The sequence below is a fragment of the Panicum virgatum genome, chromosome 2K, assembly GCF_016808335.1.
Source record: "Panicum virgatum strain AP13 chromosome 2K, P.virgatum_v5, whole genome shotgun sequence".
NCBI lineage: Eukaryota > Viridiplantae > Streptophyta > Magnoliopsida > Poales > Poaceae > Panicum > Panicum virgatum.
The window spans coordinates 10,116,015-10,138,844 of NC_053137.1; the positions used below are offsets into that span (position 1 = coordinate 10,116,015).

Here is a 22,830-nt window from a genome sequence, read left to right on the forward strand (position 1 = left end):
GTGTTTGCTTAGCCAGTCCATTCCAAGGATTACATCTATCCCTTCTGACTTAAGTACTACTAGATCTGCTAGAAACTCTACCCCACTTAAATTAATCCTTACCCGTAGACAACCCAGTTGACACCTGATGTCTCCTCCGGGCGTCCGGGTTGATAGTGGTGTTTTTAGTAGTACTGTGGGTATTTTATGTTTCTCCACAAAACTCGAGGATATGAATGAGTGTGATGCTCCAGAATCAAACAGTACTGTTGCAAGAGTTGAGCTGACTAGGTACTCACCGAGTACTACACCCTGAGCTCCTTGAGCTTCCTGCACGTCGATGTGGTTGACGCGGGCTCGTCCAAAAGACTGCTGGGATTGCCTCTGCTGGTTGTTGTTGTTGTTGATGTTGCCGCGGAGGGGCACTCGGTTGGCACCGGTCAGAACTGGCTTGGGTCCGTTCACAGTGTTGGAGAAGGCTGAAGTAGCCGGCTTGTTCTTGGCATAGGGGCAGTCGGCGATGAAGTGACCTGTCTCACGGCAGTTGAAGCAGGCCCTTACGTTGCTGTTGTTGTTGGTGACCTGGCTCGTATTACTCTATGGGGCCCTCATGGTGCTCTGGCTTCTGAGCTGGGTGTTAGGGGCCCGTGGTCCTGTCACTTGCGACTGAGTTCTGTACTGCATTGGGGCTTGGGACCTTGGTGCATTGTAGCTGAAGCTTCTGGCCTTCTGGGAACGATCCTGCTGGCGGGCCTTGCTCTCCAGGAACTTGCGCTTGTTATCCTTTCTTTCATCACTCTTGGCCTTCTCAGTGAGGATTGCCTTGTTCATCAAGGTGTTGAAATCAGGATAGATCTGAGGGGTGAGCAGGGTCCTGAGTTCTGGGTTTATCCCCTTTTTGAACATATCCTATTTCTTCTCGTCGTCGTTCACTTCTTCTGGTGCATAACGAGCCAGCTCCATAAACTGGTGTGTATACTCTTCTACCGTCATACTCCCTTGCTGAAGTGCGCAGAATTCATCCGCCTTGCGCTTCATGGTAGCCGAGGGGATGTGATAACGACGGAACTCCCTCACGAATTCATTCCAGGTGATGGTGGAGGCATCTCTGGCAGCAGCGCAGTAATTTTCCCACCAGGCTAAGGCAGTCCCGGTGAGTTGATGTGCTGCCAGAAGGACTTTATCCCGATCCTGGCACCCAAACGGCTCGACCTTCCTCTGGATTACGCGGAGCCAATCATCTGCATCCAAGGGATTGCTGGATCCGGCAAAAGTGGGTGGCTTGGCCCTAAGAAAAGCTGTCAGCTTGTCATTAAAGGTCTGCTCTCGTGGTTGCCGGTTCACTAGAGCATTGGCCAGTGTCTCCAGTATGAGAGTCTGGTTATGGATTATTTGTGCCAGGTCCGTGAAGGGTGGTGGTGGTGGTGGTGGCAGTTGTGCATCATGATTTTCTCCTCTGCCCTGACTCACTTCTTGTTCTTCCTGAGGATGGTTTTGCCCGTTAGGACGTACTCCTGCATCAGCGGCTGCAGGGTCCCTGACGCGGGAGGCCCTCGTAACGCTTCGGGAGACCATCTGTAGAACAAGTGGGTTGGGGTTAAGATTAGGTGATGTTTAAGTTTTTTAATTCGTGTAATCAAGGCAGAATCAACCTTCTGCCGATAAGCACACAACAACAAACACACAATTATGGCAAACAAGCACACGCAACTTTTTTAAAACAAGGTAGGGGTACAACGCGGGGACACGACTAGTACGCATACTACATGTCCGGATATAAATTCATACTTAGGGATACAACTTAAATCGAAAGGGCTAGAAGAGTACAACAATAGGGTAGGGTCGATCATTCTACTCGCGGGGCGAGCCTTCTTCTGGGGCAGAGTTTGTGAGCAATCCTTGCTCGCCGTCCTCTAAGTTCCCGTTCTCTTGGGGCTGCGTAGCAGCTTCTCCTTCACCGACGGCAGTAGACCCTTCGGGGTTCCCGGGTGGGGCTTGTGGGGTTATCACGAGTGGTCCCCATCCTATGACGGGTGTCCCGAGTAGAATTTGGTCTTCTCCGATGGCCGGAACTGGGGTTCCACTTCTGGTCCATTCTTGCATGCGCCGGTCTCGGGCTTGTCTGAGGCTCTCCTGGGCAACTGCTTCACTGCTGATCGCGGATGCGGCTCTTGCCTCGGCTTGGGCTGCTCGGACCTGTTGGAGTCTCACTGCGAGCTCTGCTTGCTCGGCGCGATGGGTCTGCTCCCTCAACAGGTGGGCTTGTTCATCGAAGAGCTGATCCAAAGCGGCTAGGTAGGTCGTCACTTGGTACAAAGGGTCCACTTCATGGCGGCGCTGTAACGACCCGGCCCGGGATAACGGCTAAGATCTACTCTGCAAGTTGAGTAAACCACACATACTAATTAATCCTATTGCGCTTTCGTCCTCGCTTCGCGCAAAAAGGATCGATCCGGAATTAATTAGCTTCCCGCGACCGGGTATTTAAGCTGGTCTGCTCCTTCCTCCGATTCCAGTATGGGATTATCGGTCCGGCGCTACAGTGTCCCGCGATGAACAGTACCCCAACGCTACAGTACCAGGCGTGCTACAGTACTTGAGCTACAGTGCCCGACATCGGGCCCGTCCCAATTCTGCTACAGTGCTCGAGCTACAGTACCGACGCCTGCTGCAGTATCCCGTCCCAGCACTGTTCAGCTCGGCCCACTGGCCCACTTAAGGCTGGGATGTCACATACACCCACCCTTAGGACTCGACGTCCTCGTCGAGGCATCGAACCAGCTTACCCATACGGGACAGGAACAGGATCTCCTCTCTTGGCTCACGACTGTATGTCCTAGTGCCAATCAACACATGTACACGTCTGTACGTCCAGTGCTAACGGCGCATCCTCGATGCCCGCGCACTGACCCGCACACGCCCGTGTACATGCTGGGCCCGTGACCCACACCTACCCGTGAAACCGCGAGAGTCGGCTCTGATACCACTGTATCGACCCGGCCCGGGATAACGGCTAAGATCTACTCTGCAAGTTGAGTAAACCACACCTACTAATTAATCCTCTTGCGCTTTCGTCCTCGCTTGCCGCAAAAAAGATCGATCCGGAATTAATTAGCTTCCCGCGACCGGCTATTTAAGCTGGTCTGCTCCTTCCTCCGATTCCAGTATGGGATTATCGGTCCCGCGATGAACAGTGCTCGAGCTACAGTACCGACGCCTGCTGCAGTATCCCGGCCCAGCACTGTTCAGCTCGGCCCACTGGCCCACTTAAGGCTGGGATGTCACAGGCGCCGCTCCAGACTTCTCATGCGTGCTTCCCAAACTGGGGTTCTGATGGCCGGCGGGAAGAACCTCATTGGTGTGGGGGCTAGGTGCTCCTCGAAAATCCGGCACAGGTATCAAAGTGCCTTTCTGATGGCCAAGGGATAGGTGTCTTGGTGCCTAAATCCCGTAGCGGTTACTCGCCACGGCTAGATGTCGGGGTAGCGATCGCTCCTGGCGATGACCAGGATCACCCTGCAGCGGAGGGTACCATGGTGCTCGTACTCTCTGCTGTAGTACCTTGGGCGTTCCATGACGCCAAGGCCTTCCAGGGCGTTGATCAACAGGCTGGGGAAGCCAGGTGCAGCTTGAGGTGCTACCCCTATCATGGGAACTCTCCCTAGATCCTAAGAGGGCGCTTCTTCAGTGGAAGGTACTGACCCATCATGTCTTCTTCAGTCTGAGTTCCTTTATCCAAGTGGGTTTCTTCGGGTTCTTCTTCCTCGGTCTGAGTACCTACATCCCAATGGGTTTCCATGGGTTCTTCTTCTTCTTCTTCCTCTATCCATCCACCTATTCCTCTACGAGCCTCGTATTCTCGCATTCGGGCTTGGAGAGCGGCCAGGGAATTCTCGGCGCGTGTGGCTCTTGCCTGTTGCTCTTCCAGTTTTGCCTCTTTTTCTTCCATTTGGACTTGGAGGGCGGCTAGGGAATACTCGGCGTGTACGGTTCTTGTCCGTTGTTCATCCAGCTCCGGGGTTGCCTTTTCTGCTCTGTGGACTTGTTGCTTCAGTTGTGCTGCTTGCTCGCGGTAGAGCTCATCCAGGCCGGTGAGATAGATGGATCGGTGGGATACTGTGTCTTCTAGGTCTTCTTCTTCCCTTCCGAGTCCTCTCATCCGGGCGATCCAGGTGCGTCCTCTTCCTTCCGTTGGCGGGAAGAATCCCATAGGAGTCCGCTGAAGGTGATGTTTGTAGATTATTCGGAGCCATCGCAGGGCTTTATGGGCGGCTTTCCGATAGGTATCCGGGAAACGGAATCCAGTGGTGGAGATGAACCAAGGGTCCACATCAGGGTAGCGGGTGCTTCTTGCTATGAAGATCATCAGGTCACACCGAAGAGTGCCCTTGGAGTCGTACTCCCGATAGAGAAACTCTGGTGGGTCCACAACTCCGAGTCATTCCAGGCTGAGTATCAACAACTTTGGAAGGCCGGGCTCTGCATGACAGATTCCGCCAATCCATCCATTGTCAGCCATCTGGAATAGGGCAAGAACCAAAGATAAGTGTTTGTGTCAAGAAAGAGTTATAGATAGAAAAGTCCTAAGGTGAAGGGTTTGAAAACGGGTTTCGCTCCTAGGGTCACGTCCTACGACCAACCTACAGCTCTGATACCACCTGAAGCGTCCCCTCATAAGAGAGAACTTAAATGTGATACAAAACACCAGTCCCAGGAGGCTGATGCCACATTTATTACATCAGATGGTTCATAACCGTACAAACCTCGGAGGACACTCGATACAGATAATGATGATAAGTAACCAGGCTACAACATAACACCAGACCGCAACCCACATAGGGTCTAGCTCGGGCTCAGAGTACTGCGTCAGCGAAAACATCTCGAACAGGGCTGGTTCCACAGGCAAGGTTGGGTGTAGAACGATAACCCTACTCAGCGTCGTCTGGTACAAAGTCTGGATCTTCCTCTGTAAAAAGTAAGAATGGGGTGAGTACAAACGTACTCAGCAAGTCCAACCACACCCACGGAGGGGGTTATATCAGAATAATATGCATAGGTATATCAAGGATAAGGTTACGGTTTAATTTACGGAAAGCTAAATTTTATGCAGGGGTTTATTTAGCAGCAAACATTTCTAAAACCAGTTTTTGTTTTGAGTAACACGGAGTCTAAGTTTTAAACTGCTACCGGACTCCCCGTCCATTGTAGCACACAGCACAACTGCCGGACACAATTTCAAAACAACACACACCATCCCATCCCAAGAAACACTAGTTATGTGACCACACCGTAACTCGCCCAATACCGTGGGCATGGCTATTCGAATAGCTTTTAACTCTGCAGAGGTGTGCAACTTTACCCACAAGTAGGATTACCACATCTCGAACACCGTCGTGTCGGTGTAGATCCCAACATAGCCATTACCCACCTTAGCTAAGCCTGACTAGCCATCACGGGATTCACCAAGGGGTCATCGACCTAACTCTGAGGTATAACCGGGGTATAAGTCACACTGAGCATATCCCTTCTCCTTGGTCACCCGTTGCTCTCAGCCCTCCTGATGGCTATGACACCAACTAGTGGGATTCATGCTACACCGTTGCCCATTCAACGGTCGAGTGGTTTGCACGATAGAGGAGTTAGGTGAGATGACACATCAACTCGGTCCTTAGACACGACAAGATGGATATCTCCCTTCTTTGTCCTGCCACATTGGCACAAGCACACCAAATGGCAAATCCGTAGAAATGCCATCCATCCCATCTAAACTTTCTTTACAAAAACACCACATTTATCCCATCCCACACGCACACATTTTCTTTATAAAATAAATCGTATTATGAGCAAAGTCCTAAGCGTTCTAATATCGATTAACGTCCAAGCAAAATCAGACATTAATCTAGGTGGTCAAGGAATAGTCATCACAAATCAAGGGGTGGCTATCCAACCGTGTTTTCATGCAAGCAAAACATATGCAATTTTATAAAGCAGGCTATTGGGTTGTGTTTATAAAAACTAGGACAGAAACATGCAACAAAGGATGGGATTGAACTTGCCGTCTTTGTAGCCTTCGGGGAGGTCCTGTCCTTCGGGCTCGGGGTCGTGGATCTGCTCCTCGTTCACGGGCTCACAGTATTGCTCGACAACGGGTCGATCAGAGTTTGTTTGGTGCATGAAATAATAGGTTTGTGAAGTTCTAGGGGTCAAACGAGGGTCTAAGGACCTATTTGTAAATATTTTGGGGAGGACAGGGGCTTGTTAACAAATTTTGGAAGTCTTTGGACTATCCTGGAAAGGTCAAGGGTTTAATTAAAATTATGTTTATAGGGGTAAGGGTTTATTTTGGATTACATCATAAAAGGGGGCTTGGTTTGCAAAATGGCCAACAAGAGGGAGGGCTCTTTCTGGAATAGAAGAAAAAGGGGGGTTCGGCAAAATCGTCATCCCCTTCCTCTCCCCGCGCAGAACAGAGGAGAGGGGAGGGCGGCGCTCGGCACCGGCGATTCGGCGGCCTGGGGGTCCGGCGGCGGCTCGGGGTAGGGGGGAAAAGGGGCAGCGGGGAGTGGAGATTCGATTCCCCCGCTCACCTTGGCCTGAGGCGCGTCGAGGAGGCGGGGCAACGGGAGTAGGCGGCGGCGGCACTAGCGGCGTGCGGCGGCGGCGCTGGAAGCCTTCAGGAGGGGCGGGCTGTGGCGGTCGGGGATGAGGAGCTTGAGGGCGGTGCCGGGGTCCTTTTATAGCTCGAGTAAGGTGGTGGAGCGGGCGGTAGGGCGGTGCCCGCGGTGTGGCCGGTCGGCGAGCCTTGCGGGCGCCATTAATGGCGTTTTGGCCACTGGCGAGCGTCGCGGAGCGGTGCACGGGCGGCGAGGCGGCCACAGGTGACAAGATTGTTCGGGCAGGCGTGCGTGGGGAAGAGGACCGGCCACTGTGTGCAAGCAGTGCGTCGTACCCGGCTTCGTCCTTGACAGCGGCGAGGGCGGCGAGGTGCATAGGAGGGCGGTGGCGATCGACGGGCAGCGCGGCGGGTCTTCGGTGTGTGTGGAACGCGTGCGGCGCGCGTTTCCAGGCAGTGGCGAGCGGCGCAGCGTGGGGCACAGTGGCGGCACGACGAGCGGTGCGGCGGCGTGTGTGTGCGCGTGCACGCGAACGGCGCTGAGCGGGGCGGGGCAGTCGAGCGGCGCAGCGACGAGCGGTGCGCGGCGTGCACGTGGGCACGGCGAGGCGCACGTTCGTGTGCACGCGGTGGGGCAGGGAGCAGCAGCGTGGGCGCGTGTGCCGCGTCGGTGTGCGCGGCACAGGCGGCGTTGGTGGCGTGCGCGGGGTCGGGGCGGGGTGCTGGCGGCGGCCTTGGCGCGGCGTGTCCACGCGGCCGGGTGATGCCGAGCCGGTTCGCGTGCGGGCCGGCTGCGTGGGCGTGCGCGCGGGCGGGGCAAGCGGCCGGGGCGCGGCACGGGGAGGAAGGGGAGACGCGCGCACGAGCGGCCGGGAGCGGGAGGCGGCTCGGGGCAGGCGCGACGGGGAAGGAGGGAAGGAGCGAGAGAAGGAAGGGAGGGAGAAAAGAAATAAAGAAAAGAAATGGAAAAGGGAAAAGAAATGGAGAAAAAGGAGAGGAAAAAAATGGGAAGGGGAAAAAGGAAGGAGGGGGAAAAGCGGGCACGCGCCGGCGGCGATCGCGGGGTGTGCGCCAAGGAGGAGAGGGAGGAAAAGGAGAAAGAGAGGGAGAGACTCGCGGCGGTCGGACGCGACACGTCGCGCTGGATGGGAAACGGATGGGACGTGCGTTGAAAACGGGTGCCGGTTTGTTCAGGAAAATTCTAGGACTAGGGTTTAGGGTCTAAGGGGGAGTCGAGCTCAACGACAAAAAATGGTTTTAGCGTACGATTTAATTTAGTGAGTTTTCGGGATGTTACAATATGCTGATTCTAGGCGTATGTTGGAGCACATACCGGGACTACCGGATTTGATATTATTTTGGATGAATGACGTGTCGGTTATTTGTGTCTCTAGATGTGGGATAACACGTGGCACACTCTCCGGCAAGCACGTGTTAACTCTCATCTGGATGATAATGACCGGCGGTTCGTTTAAAATAGTATCAAATTGGGCGGTTCTCACAACGGGTATCAGAGCTGAGGTTCCATGAAGTGAATCTAAAATTGGCTTAGTGGGTTGAGAGTCAATTAAAATTCGATTACTTGCACTAAGATTTACTTTGGTTAAAAATTTGAACTTAAGGTAAAATGCTAACTTTCTTCCTTTGTCTTAGAGCTAATTCTTTCTTACTGCTTCACTCATTTAATTAAGACATGCTTAACCCCTCTTGTCTTCATGAGTAATGGGAGCGTAGAAAAACCCTATCGTCCTCTAGAAACCTTTTGAGCCATCTACCAGGGTTGAGAAGGTGAGAATCACCCATTGTCCTGAGCGCTAGTAGGAGGGTTGTAGCGCTGCTGGACAATGCGGTTGTTTCGGGTCGTGAGTGCTAGAACGTTAAGGCGTGCTCACGATGTGAGGAGACGTCATGATGCATTCATACCTCGCATGCATGCATGCATATTTTCTTTTGGTTTTCAAATCTGCATCTAACTAATCTAAGGTGCCGTTGTCTAATTTTCGCTAATCTCGTTCTTGTTAAGTTTAGTGGGCCAAATCTACCCTTTCTCTTAGATATGTTATTCTAGTGTTGGTTATGTGTTAGATTTTTATCTACACATTGTCTTTCCACCCTGCTTTTGAGTATCATCCTCCATCTTTCATTCCTGACCGCTAACCGTTTTGTTTATTAACAGGATGGTGTTGCATTCGGGAACCGAGAGGGATGGTGCCAATGGTTCGGGTGGCAATAACAACCGCAACAACGAGGATCCCCTTCCTAATCCTCCCGTTCACCCAAACCTCGCGGACGTCCTGGCCCGGCAAACTGAACTCATGGCGCACTTAGTCAATCAGATGGGCAATGCCGGCAATAATGGTCCAAGAGCTGAGCCTCAAGTGAACAGGTTTGGGGATTTCTTTCGCACCAACCCGCCCATCTTTCGTAGCTCTAAGGATCCTCTTGATGCGGATTTCTGGCTCAATGTCATTGAATAAAAACTGGGTCTTATTGAGTGTGAGCCATATGAGAAGGTTCTTTTTGCTGCTCATCAACTTCATGGTGCCCCTGGGGTTTGGTGGCGGAACTTCAAGGCATCTCACCCTGCCAACCACCGCTTCACATGGGAGGAGTGGCCACCGATGCCAAGAAGCAAGAACGCCTGTACGATGGGCTCTCTGCAGAGTTACAAGACAAGCTCTCCACTACCAAGTTTGAAGACTTCAATGACTTGGTGAATATCGCTATCAGAGCTGAGCACAAGATGAAGAATCTTGAGGCAAAGAACAAGCACCCTGCTCCTACCTCTGCGGGCGGTAGATCCTCACGTCCACGTCTGGGGCCTTCTCCTTTTCCACCTCGGGCACCGGATACTCAACCTCCCCGCGCCTATGTGGATTGTGCGTCACCCTCAACCTCCTCAAGGACAAGCTCCTAGGCCGATCAATGCCTATTGGAGCAATCCAAATGTTACCGCAAAGGGTCCGTGCTACAATTGTGGTGGCACAGGTCATTTCTCCAGGGATTGCCCCTCTCCGAGGCGTGGTGGTGCCTTCAATGCATCCAGGCCTAATAATCCTCTACCTCAAGCACAGCGCCAAGAAATTAAGCCACAACAAGCTCCTAAACGTGGCCGCCTCAACTACACCACAGCCGAAGAAATTCCGGCGAATGCCGAAGTCCTCATGGGTACGCTCCTAATCAATTCTCACCCTGCTATGGTTCTTTTTTATTCTGGAGCAACTTTTTCTTTCATCAGCAAGAAATTTATGCCGCATAGTAAGCTTGAGATGCAAAACCTACAAGTGCCATACCATATAGAATCACCGGGTGGGGAAATCATTGCCAGACACTTTGCTAGTGAGGTTCCAATTCTCATTGAGGGAGTTACTTTTCGAGCCAATTTTCTCATTCTAGACAAGCTGTAGTTAGATGTGATTCTTGGAATGAATTGGTTGGGTAAGCATGATGGAGTTATCAAGTGTGGGCCCCGCACCATCGATCTTTTGCATCCCTTAGGGAATAGAGTTCTACTCTCTTTTGCCAAGATGGAATCTTGTTTATATGCTTTGCCGAATGCTAAAGTTACTGCTTTGGAAGATATTCCCGTGGTGTGTGAGTATCCAGATGTCTTTCCAGAAGAATTACTGGGTATGCCTCCTGATCGTGAGGTGGAATTCATTATAGAGCTCATGCCCGGGACTGCTCCTATCTCTAAACAGCCTTACCGAATGCCTCCCAATGAGTTGAAGGAATTGAAGAAACAACTCAAGATTCTATTGGATAAGGGTTTTATTCGCCCGAGCTCCTCTCCTTGGGGATGCCCAGCTCTTTTTGTGAAGAAGAAAGATGATAGTTTACGGATGTGTGTTGATTACCATCCGTTAAACAAAGTCACTGTCAAGAACAAATATCCTCTTCCTCGGATTGATATCTTATTTGATCAACTCTCGGGAGCTCGATATTTCTCCAAGATTGATTTAAGATTAGGTTATCATCAAATCAAGATCCGGAAAGAAGATATTCCTAAAACGGCTTTCTCTACTAGATATGGTCTTTATGAATTCACTGTCATGTCCTTCGGCCTCACCAATGCGCCGGCTTATTTCATGTATCTGATGAATAGCATCTTCATGGAGGAACTTGATGTCTTTGTGATCATCTTCATTGATGATATTCTCATTTATTCCAAGACCCAAGAAGATCATGCTCGTTATATTCATATCGTCCTCCAAAAGCTGAGAGAACATCGTCTTTATGCCAAGTTTAGCAAATGTGAGTTTTGGCTTGAAAAGGTCTCTTTTCTCGGTCATATTCTCTCCAAGGATGGTATTGCTGTAGATCCTAGTAAGGTGCAAGATGTTCTTGATTGGAAGCAACCTCAGAATGTCCACGAGATCCGGAGTTTTCTTGGACTTGCGGGATATTACCGCCGGTTCATAGAGAACTTTTCTAAAATTGCAAAGCCTATGACCGAGTTACTGAAGAATGGGGTCAAGTTTGAGTGGTCCCCAGCCTGTGAAGCAGCCTTTCAAACCCTTAAGGATCGCCTCACTACTGCTCCAGTTCTTTCTCAGCCAGATATTTCCAAGAGTTTCGATATTTATTGCGATGCTTCTCGCATCGGTCTTGGCTGTGTTCTTATGCAAAAAGGCCGAGTAGTGGCCTATGCTTCTCGTCAACTCTAGCGACATGAAGAAAATTATCCTACCCATGATTTAGAGCTTGCGGCTGTTGTCCATGCTCTAAAAATATGGCGTCATTATCTGCTTGGTAATCACTGCAACATCTATACTGATCACAAGAGCCTCAACTACATTTTCACTCAATCTGATCTCAACATGAGGCAACGCCGATGGCTTGAACTGATCAAGGATTATGATCTTGAAGTGCATTATCATCCTGGTAAGGCAAATGTCGTCGCTGATGCACTAAGCCGGAAGGCTCAATGCAATTGTTTGGCTATAGCTCCTCCTACGCATACTCTTTGTGATGATCTTCAAAAACCTGGAATTTCCATAGTCAAAGAAGGCTATCTTGCTGCTCTCACGATCAAATATGATCTTTATGATCAAATTAAGGAAGCCCAAAAGAAGAATAAGGGTATGGCTCGAATTCGGGAATTAATGAAGGAGGGCAAAGCCCGATGCTTCTCTACGGATAATGAAGGAGTTCTATTCTTTGGGAAGCATATTGTGGTGCCTAAGGATCATAACCTCAGGCGAATTATCCTTGATGAAGCCCATAGTTCTCAATTCTCCATTCATCCGGGCAGTACCAAAATGTATCAAGATCTCAAGCAAAGGTTTTGGTGGACTCGCATGAAGCGAGAAATCGCTCGATATGTCGTCGAGTGCGATGTTTGCCAGAAGGTTAAAGCCGAGCATCTCAAACCAGCTGGTACTCTTCAGCCCTTACCTATTCCATCATGGAAGTGGGAAGAAATTGGAATGGATTTCATCACTGGATTACCCAAGTCTTCTCAAGGATATGATTCCATATGGGTAATCATGGATCATTTGACAAAATCGGCTCATTTCCTTCCAGTAAAGACTACGTATCATGTCAAGCAATATGCGGAGTTATATCTCACTCGCATTGTCTGTCTTCATGGTGTTCCTAAGAAAATTGTCTCTGATCGTGGTCCTCAGTTTGTTGCTCACTTTTGGAGAAGTCTTCATGAAGCCATGGGAACTGATCTCACCTGTAGCACTGCTTATCATCCTCAAACTGACGGTCAAGCTGAGAGAGTCAATCAAATCCTAGAAGATATGTTAAGAGCTTGTGCTCTCATATATGAGAAGAAATGGGTTACATGCTTGCCGTTCGCAGAGTGAGGCTCGCCGCCACCTCCTTCTCCCCGTGCGCGCCTCCCCTGACCGCTCCGGCCCTGCCTCCGCCGTGCCGCCCGGGTCAAGGCCGCCCGGCCTGCCTTGACTTGGCCCGGGGGCGCCTGCTCGTGGGACCCACCTGTCGGCCTCTGGCTGGCGGGTGTGGCCGGATCCGGGTGTACCTAGCAATTTTGCTAGGGTTTCTTTAGGTTTTATTTGTTTGCAATCTTGTAAAATGTGTAGAAATTCATGTATAACTCCAAAAATTGTGAAACATGTTTTGCTGGATTCCTCTAGCTTAGATCTACTCAAGAAAAATATTGTTTTGCATGTTACTTTGCTGTAGATTTATTTATAGTTTTATTTTGCAAAAGTGAGTTTAATGCTTAGTTATTCGAGTATTGCTCTAAAAATTTCAAACTAAATTTTGTTAGACTCCTTGTGAGGTGTAATTTTCAATGGTGCAACTTGTTCACATGCTTTCTTTATGTTTATCAAAGTTTTAGCTTATTTTCTTATGCTTTATCTGAAAATGGTTTATTATAGAACTTCTTGCTGGAAAGTGAAAAAATGGCCAAACCAGTTTTATTAGCTTTGCTTTCATGCCTAGTAACTAAGCTATTTTTCTTGGATTTGTTTAGTTTAGTTTGCATTCCTTTTCTGATTTACCTTGTTTAGAGTGGCTGAAACTATTATATTTATGTTTAATTATAGGAAAATTCTTTTCCTGGAAAACCAATTTTCATAAGTTCTTTGCATTGTTCTCAGCATGCTCAAATTATTTCATGATTTATTCTTATTGTTTAGTCAATTTCTTAATTCTTGCATCGCATTCATGCATTATAGTGACCGAGCCGTCGGAGGTCGAACCCGTGGAGCCCACCGAGTCTGTGGAGCCTGAACCCGGGATCTCGTTCGTGGTCGAGCCTGAAGTTAACCAAGGCAAGCAGCTAAGCATATTCCTTGCACCTGTCTAATCTGATTTAGTTTAGCTATTCCACCTGGGTATTGTTGGGCTATATATGTATAGTAAGTATGTATTGCATTGTTGTACCTATCTTGATGCATAGTCCTTCCTTGATTTGTTATCCTTGTTTTTGGCACTATTTAGTTAGTTAATTACTTAACTTGACTAGATGCTTAGCCCTCCTTAGAATACGTACATTGCTCGCTAGACAGGAACGGTTTGGAGGATCACATTTACCGTTTACCCTTGATCGCACTGGTTCGGTTGGGTAGTTAAGAGTTTGGTAGTATCGAGATTCGAGCGGAATGGTAGGGCCTAGATAATGAAGTCACATGGGCATAGTCCGCTTGGATCGATTAAGGACCGAGTGGATGCCATCGGCCTTGAGCACCTTTCCGTACTACCACATATACAATATAATGGTACGGATAAGCCAATTACCTTCTTTGACTTGATCATTGATGTGTAGTCCTAGATACGTGGCTACGGGCTATGCAGAGAGGCTTAGTGTGTCCCCAGGTGGACCTATGTGTAGGAAAGTTTAGAAATATCCCTGGTGGAACTAAGTCTGTACTCGTAAGCTAGGTATGAGGTTCAACGATCGAGCCTTGTTGGGAACGGTTGACGTGAGTACCCCTTTACCCGGCATGATCGGTTGGGTGAGTCGCATGGTCCTCGCATCATGTGGGTAAAGTAGTACACCCTTGCAAAGTTATAATCAATTCGAATTGCCGCGCTCTCGGATATGAGCAAGCTCTTGGTTCGCCGAATTCCTCTTAGAGAGTTCCGGTTTTGTTGGTGTTGGTTTCATGTCTTGTCAATAATCTATTGATTATTATGTTATTCTTTTAATCAACTAAAATTAGTTAGGGGTTTGGGCAACAATAATCAATTCTGATAGGTGATAGTGTAGGGAGTAATGCTTATGCAATAACTACTTAACCTTAAATCTTTTACTTGAGCCAATGTATGATCCTTGCTTATTTAATCGCGTAAGTCTTGCAGAGTACCTTTGTACTCAGGGTGCTTTCTAAACCTAGTTGCAGGTGAGCTGGAAGTGGTGTTCGGCCACTTCTATTCCGCTGATCCTAATGCGGGGGAGGAGTAGGTCGTTGTGGCTGTGGTGATGTCCTTGAGCAAGGCATCATCTTAAGTATGTTTTTATCGTAATCAAAATCCGTGAGAGTTTGTAATTGTAATAAACTTTACGTTTCTGTTTAATATGATTTCCGTGAGCCCAAGGCTTGTAAGTGAAGCTCAAAACCCACCTATATTGAACTTGTAATATTAAGTTTCGAACTCTGTTTTTGTGAAATTGCTCTCTGTGGATTATTGGCGATGTATTCGATTGTAAACGATATGTGCATATGCTGATTCTGGGCGTATGTTGGAGCACATACTGGGACTACCGGATTTGATATTATTTTGGATGAATGACGTGTCGGTTATTTGTGTCTCTAGATGTGGGATAACACGTGGCACGTTCTCCGGCAAGCACGTGTTAACTCTCATTTGGATGATAATGACCGACGGTTCATTTAAAATAGTATCAAATTGGGCGGTTCTCACATCAATAGCATACTAAAAGGAGAACTGTAACAGGGCATACTTCAAAGTGGACAACAGGTTACTGTGAAGAAGCTTGTGCGAACAACAGGAATTCATGACAGACGGTTTCAGAATGAGGCTGGCAATCTCCTGATGCTGGAGCACAAAAATATCGTCAAGCTACTTGGTTCTTGCTACCACGCAGAAAAGAAATTGGTGGAGGTAAATGGCAGATTTGTTTTCTCAGATGTCCCGGAAAAGTTTCTCTGCTATGAGTATCTCTCTAATGGAAGCCTTGACAACTATATCTATGGTACTGTAACTCAGCATAATTTATTTCACTGTTTCGTTGTTGGACTGTTTAAGTATCGAATTGCAGGAGCTGCTTATATCTTCCAAGACTAGTAATGCGGAACAAGAAATATAGCTCTGAGAGGCTCTTGTTTCTGAAGCAGTATAACCCCTTCTTCCTTTTTATAATTCTTCAGGTGAATCCTCCCGACTTGATTGGCCCATGCGCTTCAAAATAATAATAGGGATATGCAGTGGCTTACATTTTCTACATGAGGAACGACGTGAGGCCATCGTACACTTAAACCTCAGGCCGAGCAATATATTGTTGGATGATAATATGGTGCCCAAAATTGTAGATTTTGGCTTGTCCAGATTGTTCGGCGAAGAACAAACCAGGACTCTCACCCAAAACGTGGTGGGATGGATGTAAGATAAACTTAACTTCCTAGTTTTTATTTGTTTCTATTTTCTTGAAAGTTACATTTGTAGTTTTATCTTAATGTGATCTAGAGGATACATAGCCCCAGAATATAACTACAGAGGCGAAGTCTCAGTGAAGTCAGACATATACAGTTTGGGTGTTCTTATTCTCGAGATAGTGACAGGATTGGAGAAGGACCTCTAGATGCCGTTGGGTATCCAGTGTCCATACCCAAATCCATACCCATTATATTTGGGTAGAGTATGGGTTTACCCATCTAAACTTGGGTATGGGTAGGTATATGTGGATATTATCCATTTTATCCATGCCCGTAAGTTTATACGCAGTAAGCGTAGCTGCCATCGCAGCGAGTGCTGTTCTCCGCGGCATTAATGTCGCCGCCGGCTGCCATCGTCATATGACCGACGGAAGGTGGAGCACGCCATGCATCTGCCATCACAGTACCAGTTTTCATGCACCATTCCTCGTCTGGTGGCCGCGGCGGCGCCGCCGATCGAAGTTCATGAACGGTGGCGGCGGCGGCGCTGGAGTTCACGATTGGAAGGTCCCAGTGCTCAGCGCTCAAGTGTTCATGGATGGCGGCACAGGAGTTCGCGAATGGAGGTCCCCGTGCTCAGCTCAGGTGTTCATGGACGGCGGCGGCGCCGACATTCGTGGACGCGGCGGCGCTAGAGTTCGCGGAATGGAGGTCTCTGTGCTCAGCACTCTGGTTGGTTCTCAACGAACTCAAGACCTTTGCGCGGGGTCTAGAGCCGGACACCCTAACGACCTTGTCGCGGAAGTCGAGTCTCAGCTGCTCGCACTACTGCACAAGCCTTTGCGCTTCCAGCAACGAGTCGACGCGAGCTAGGGGAAGCAGAAAGCTAGTTGCATGATCAGCTGCATTTAGATAGCCGTACGTGCGAATGCTGCTCTGGATATGGATTATCTATGCCCATTGGGTAATTGCCCATTCATTTGGGGATGGGTAAATTGAGGATGGATAATATGTGGGCATGGGTGCGGGTAACCCGTTGCTTCCCCAACGGACCTCAATGCTGAAGACATTTCTTCGAGGTTATTTATTGATAATGTAAGTAATCGTATAAGCATTTTAGTCCCTATCAACAATTTTATGTTACGCTTTTCTTCATAGTTTCATGAGGTGTGTTTTCTAATTATCACACCGGTATTTGAAAATTGGACGAATAAGTCGCATATAGAATCAAAGTATCCAACACTGGAAGAAAAGTACCTGCAACAGGTAAAAAGATGCATTGAACTTGGATTAAACTGCGTGGAAATTGATCCAAAGAACAGACCAACTGCGGGATCAATACTTGCTAAACTGGAAGGTAGAACCATTATTTATCCAGTGCAGGATTTAACCTAGAAGTTTTGGCAACTAATAGTGATAAGTTGTATTTCTGTCATACTCTCTAAAGGAAAAACATGAATGCTCCTGATTAAGATGAAATATGTTTAAGCAGAAATAAATGATGAAGCTAGAATACCTGAAATCATGGAGAAGAATCTGCAACCAATAAGTGCATTCCCAAGAGAACCAAAACTGCAATTTGTAGAAGGTATCACAGGGAACTTCTCCAATGAACGAGAAATTGGAAGAGGTTCTTTTGGGGTAGTTTATAAGGTATGTTTTTGCTTTCATGCCCTTCAGTTTATAACTAGCTATCTGAATATTTTCTAATGATATTTCTAAAGCAGTGAGTGCTCCAAAGTGGAGAAGTTGCTGCAGTAAAGAGGCTTTTGGTAGTTTCACAAATTAATCAGGATAAACAATTTGAGAATGAAGTACGCAGTCTGATCGATGTCAACCATACTAACATAGTGCAGTTAATTGGGTATTGTTATGAAATACAGCGGAAACTGAAGCAATCCAATGGAAAATATGTTTTTACAGACACACGAGAAATGATACTCTGCTATGAGTATTTGCCTAGAGGAAGCCTCGACAAGTATCTTTATGGTATCTTAGTTGCTCTCAATCAATATGATTTTAATGACATTACTGTTGTATTGTATCAACTTATGCATTACCAGTGATATGCGGATCTATTTAACTTGTGCAGATGCTGTGACAAAAAAAAACTTGTCTTATGTATAATAAAAAGAAAAAGTTCATGTTACTATCCTTAACAATTCACTTTGTCAGTTTAACCCTCTGAATAAAATGATGACTCAATTTACTCCGTCAAGCTAATTAGATTAGTCTAATTTACTCCCAAATGAAATTTGTATTTTCTATTTCTCCCTCTACAAGTTGATTATTAAAATAAAATTTCGTGAGGTGATAGATGACAATATAAATTATGTGAGAAAAATAATTCAGGCATTTTTCATTATTAGTTTTCATATATATTTATATTTTCAAGGTTAAACTTGTATTACATTCTGTTGATGTATGAAAATAATCATAAAATAATTTTATATATTTTTGTAACATAGGATGCAATGTCGATAGTCACCCAGCATTATTTGAACCTAAAACTCATGCAATGGGAAACAAAGTTGAGAAGATTCGCCTGGGAGTAAATTGGATTATTTTAAATAGTTTGAGAGAGTAAATTAAGTTAACATTATGTTCAAGGAGTTAAGTGGACTAAGTAAATTGTTTAGGGTAGCAGAATGAAGATTTTTTCTAATAAAATATAAAATGCCATTGCAGTTAGTTAAATTTTAAAGTAAGGTATCACGCTAGAAATTCTCTGGGTCTATCAACAAAGATGGTGCAAGTTGGCTTGCGATTATAATAATATCAGTTCACATTGCATCTCAAATTTTCCTAAAGATGTCCATATATCTGAAAGATGTATAGATTAAAAAACTTGCAAGTTTGTGTTCATAATGTTTGTATTTATTTATTTTTCTCGTATATTCATGAGAGAGTTGTGCATTATTTTATTAATATTTAAAAAGAGAAAAAAAATATAGTCTACAAAGACTCACTTACACAAGCCAATTTTAGGGCTAGGTCTAGAATGTAATTTTTTTGTCATACTGAGACATAACACTTTTCTTGTTTCTGGCTGACTGTTTTTGTGTATTCGTGTCGTATAGGTGAATCTGATGAACTTAATTGGAACATGAGCTTCAAAATAATACTGGGGATTTGTAGGGGTTTACGGTTCTTACATGGACTGCAAAGGCCCATAATTCATATGGATCTCAAACCTAGCAACATATTGTTGGATGATAATTTAATGCCAAAAATTGCCGATTTTGGTTTATCTAGGCTCTTTGGTGAAGAGCAAACTCATGCAATCACTTCAAATGTTTTGGGATCAAGGTAAGCTTTGCGCAAATTAGTAAAAACATGCTCTGTGAATTTCTTCATGATCAAATGTGCGTAAGCCACCTGTGCTGTTGCAAACATTAATCACCGGTTTCATCTGACACAGAGGATACATGGCTCCGGAGTATTATTACAGAGGTGAAGTGTCAACTAAATCAGACATTTTCAGTCTGGGTATTCTAATAATCGAGATAGTAACTGGGCTAAAAATCGATTCTAACACTGAAGACATCTCATCTAACAATCTTATCGACAATGTAAGGGAAACAAATTTGATTATTTGAACCTCAAGAGCCTTGTTTTGATGAAGGCTATTAAATTGTGTAATTCAAATGGTACAATTTATGTTCTTACTGAAACTATTATGCAGGTACGTAAAAATTGGACAAAAATGCCACAGATAGCATCCAAGTACCCAGGCTTAGAAGCAATCTGCCTCCAACAAGTTAAAAGATGCATCGATGTTGGGTTAACTTGTGTGAGCTCAAATCCAAAAGAAAGGCCCTCTGTGCAGGTCATTATTGACCGGCTTAGTGGAGGAAGCTCCTATCCATCCAACAGCTAGATGATAACACTTGCTCGAACTGCTTGGTACAACCTTCCTCGTTGCGCCAGCGTATCGTCCAGGAGGGTCACCTGTGGGTGCAGGCGGGCAATAGAGCTCTATGGTTGCTAGTGCAACTTTTGTAATGTAGTTCTCTCCCCCCACCCCCCCTATTGTTTGTAACACTCTTAAATGTCAGCTCGGTTATCTGAGGGACGTTCATGAAAAAAACTGCTTTCTTTGAACACGTCCAAACTAAACTGTGGATTTTGGGGTGTGAACATTTTTAACTAATAAATTAGTATTTTCTTTATTTTTAAAGATTTTTTTATATAAATTATGTGTATTAGTCTATCAATCCGTGCTCCCGCACGAGCTAATTAGAGATATCTAATAATTATCTATCACATGCTCTCTTTAACCAATTATATATTCTAATCTAGTACTGCAAAAATATATTTATCGCTATGTAATTCTAATAAATGTTGGAGGTTTAGTTACTAATAATTTTTTTCACTTTGCATCACACCTCCATATGTATATTTGATATGTGTTTAATTGAACACTTTGTTTGAGTTATGTAAACACAATGAAAATTGATATTTTTATACCTTCTCTTATACATGAATATATGGTGACAAACACATTATGGTTAGTATTTTTATATAAATAATAACATAAATAATATATCAATAATGATAGAAATGGTAACTTTAAATTTTATATTGATGCACTTTAAGATTTTATTATAATAATATAATTTTGATTCAGATTTGGGGTTTATTTAACTTTTTATTATGTTATCATTGTATAATATATATGAAAATTTTGAGGGTTATTCGATATTATTTTATAATAGCATAAGTGGGTAATTTACATGAAGATTAGGGGGTTACTTTAGATTATTTTTATAATGGCAGAGGTGGGTAATTTAGATACATATTTAGGGGGTTATTTTAGTCTATTTTTATAATGACAAAGGTGGGTAATTTATTGGAAAAAAATAATAGATCCAATGGCTATTATGATTAGAGATGCTAAATTGATGGCCGGATGTTTCTGATTTTTATAAGAATTTGTAGGATTTCTCTATTTTTTTACATTGTCCACCTAGGATCTTAGGTGGCTTCACCTGAAGACTTCAAAAGGAGTCTTCAATTAGTAATAGTAAGATTGTTTAATTAAATATAAGAGATTTTGAATTTTATAAAATTTGCTAGAATTTTATAGAATTAGCATAGACTTTTATTCAAATGGTTGCAAAGGAAAATATTCTTTCCGAAATACGGGAGGGAGCCAAGCCATTCAAGCAGAGACTAAGGAGGTCACTCCTCTGAAGAAGGAAGTGATCAAAGTAAAAATTACTAAGTTGTTAGCTGCAGGATTTATAAAAGAGGTCTATCATCCAGAGTGGTTGGCCAATCCTATACTTGCTGAGAAAAGGAATGGAAAATGGCATATATGTGTTGATTATACTAATCTCAACCGCTCTTATCCTAAAAATCCCTTTGGACTCCCAGAATCGATCAAATTGTAGGTTCCATTGTGGGTTATGACTTGCTTATCTTTCTTGACTGCTACTCAGGCTATCATCAGATTGGTCTGAAAGAGTCAGATGAGTTAGCAACGTCGTTTATCACGCCCTTTGTGGCCTATTGGTACATTACGATGCCTTTCATATTAAAAAAACACTGGTGCAACTTATCAGCATGCGATTAAGAAAACTATGAGTTCGCAGATCCCTAGGAACGTTTAGGCCTATGTCGATGATGTCATGGTCAAAACCCCGTAGAAAAATGACTTAGTCGCTTATCTAAAAGAGACTTTCAATAACTTGCGATAGTACAAGTGGAAGCTCAATCTAGAAAAGTGCGTTTTCAGAGTACCCTCCGAAAAACTCCTTGGTTTCCTGGTCAGCCATCGTGAAATTGAGGCTAATCCAGAGAAGATCAAGGCCATCATGAAGATGTGACAGCCTCAGAGTGTCAAGGATGTCCAGAAACTCACTAGTTCAATAGCAGCCCTAAGTCGTTTCCTATCCAGACTCGGTAAGAAGGGGCTACTATTTTATTGACTCTTGAAAAATAAGAGAAGTTTTAGTGTACGGATGAGGCACAACAGGCGTTCAAAACCCTGAAAACATCATTGCAGACTCTACCAGGCTTGGCATATCCAACTAAGGACGAGCCATTGCTGTTGTACATCGCTGCAACAACGCAGGTGGTAAGCACTGCACTGGTGGTCAAAAGACAAGAAGAGGGGCATGTGCAGAAAATACAGCGACTAGTTTACTCCATCAGTGAAGTACTGGCTGACTCTAAGCTGCACTATCCCCATGTTCAAAAAATGATATATGCAGTGTCGATTACCTCCTGCAAGTTGGTGCACTACTTCCAAGGTCATGAATGCTCGATGGTTACCGAGTTCCCTCTGGAGTCAATCCTCCACGGACCTGATATCACGGGGCACATTGCCAAGTGGGGCATCGAGCTAGAGCTCTGCATATTAAAATCGTTCCGCGGACGGCTAATAAAGTCACAAGTGCTAGCTGATTTCATCACAGAGTGGACTGAAACACAACTCCCTCCCGTCCCAGAGCCCGTGGATACCTGAAACATGTATTTTGATGGATCCTTGCAGCTTGGGGGCACGGGGGCTGGGATTGTGCTAGTTGCTCCTATAAGCGAAAGGCTCAAGTACGTTCTGCAGATTCACTTTCAAGCCTCCAACAATACTGCAGAGTATGAAGCACTCCTACATGGGCTAAGGCTAGCAATTTCCCTTGGAATTCACAAGCTAATGGTCTGGGGAGACTTTCAGTTAGTTGTCAGTCAAGTCTCTAAGGGTTATTCATGCAATAACCGTATGATGGAAGCATACTGCCAAGAGGTGCGCAAGCTTGAGGATCAATTCATTGGGCTAGGTTACATCATGTCCTTCGAAGAGACAATGAAGAGGCGGACCAGCTCACAAAGATGGGATCCAGTAGAAGCATTGTGCCCCTGGAATCTTTGTTGACCGACCAGCCAGAACCAGGAGGCGAGAACTTTGGGACCCAAGTCCTTGTAGTAGAGCCAGAGTGGACAAAATTGTCACACCCCCAAAATTTACAATTTTGGGATGTGAATATTTTCAAATAATAAATAAACATTTTCTTATATTTTCAAGGGTTTTATATAAATGTTTGAAATAAATAATAAGGATTTTGAAGTTTCTAAAATTTGACAGAATTTTATAGAGCTAGTATATATTATATTCAAATTATTGAAATAGAAATATTATTTTCTAAATGTCAAAGAAATAAAAAATTATTTTTGATTGTTGCATTTCATACTGCTTGC

At 45.4% G+C, this 22,830-nt stretch overlaps 1 pseudogene; it reads left to right on the forward strand.

Moving 5' to 3' along the window:
• The window catches only part of LOC120665722, a 30,049-nt pseudogene extending 10,239 nt beyond the window's left edge, over positions 1-19,810 (forward strand).
• The last annotated feature ends 3,020 nt before the right edge of the window (positions 19,811-22,830 follow it).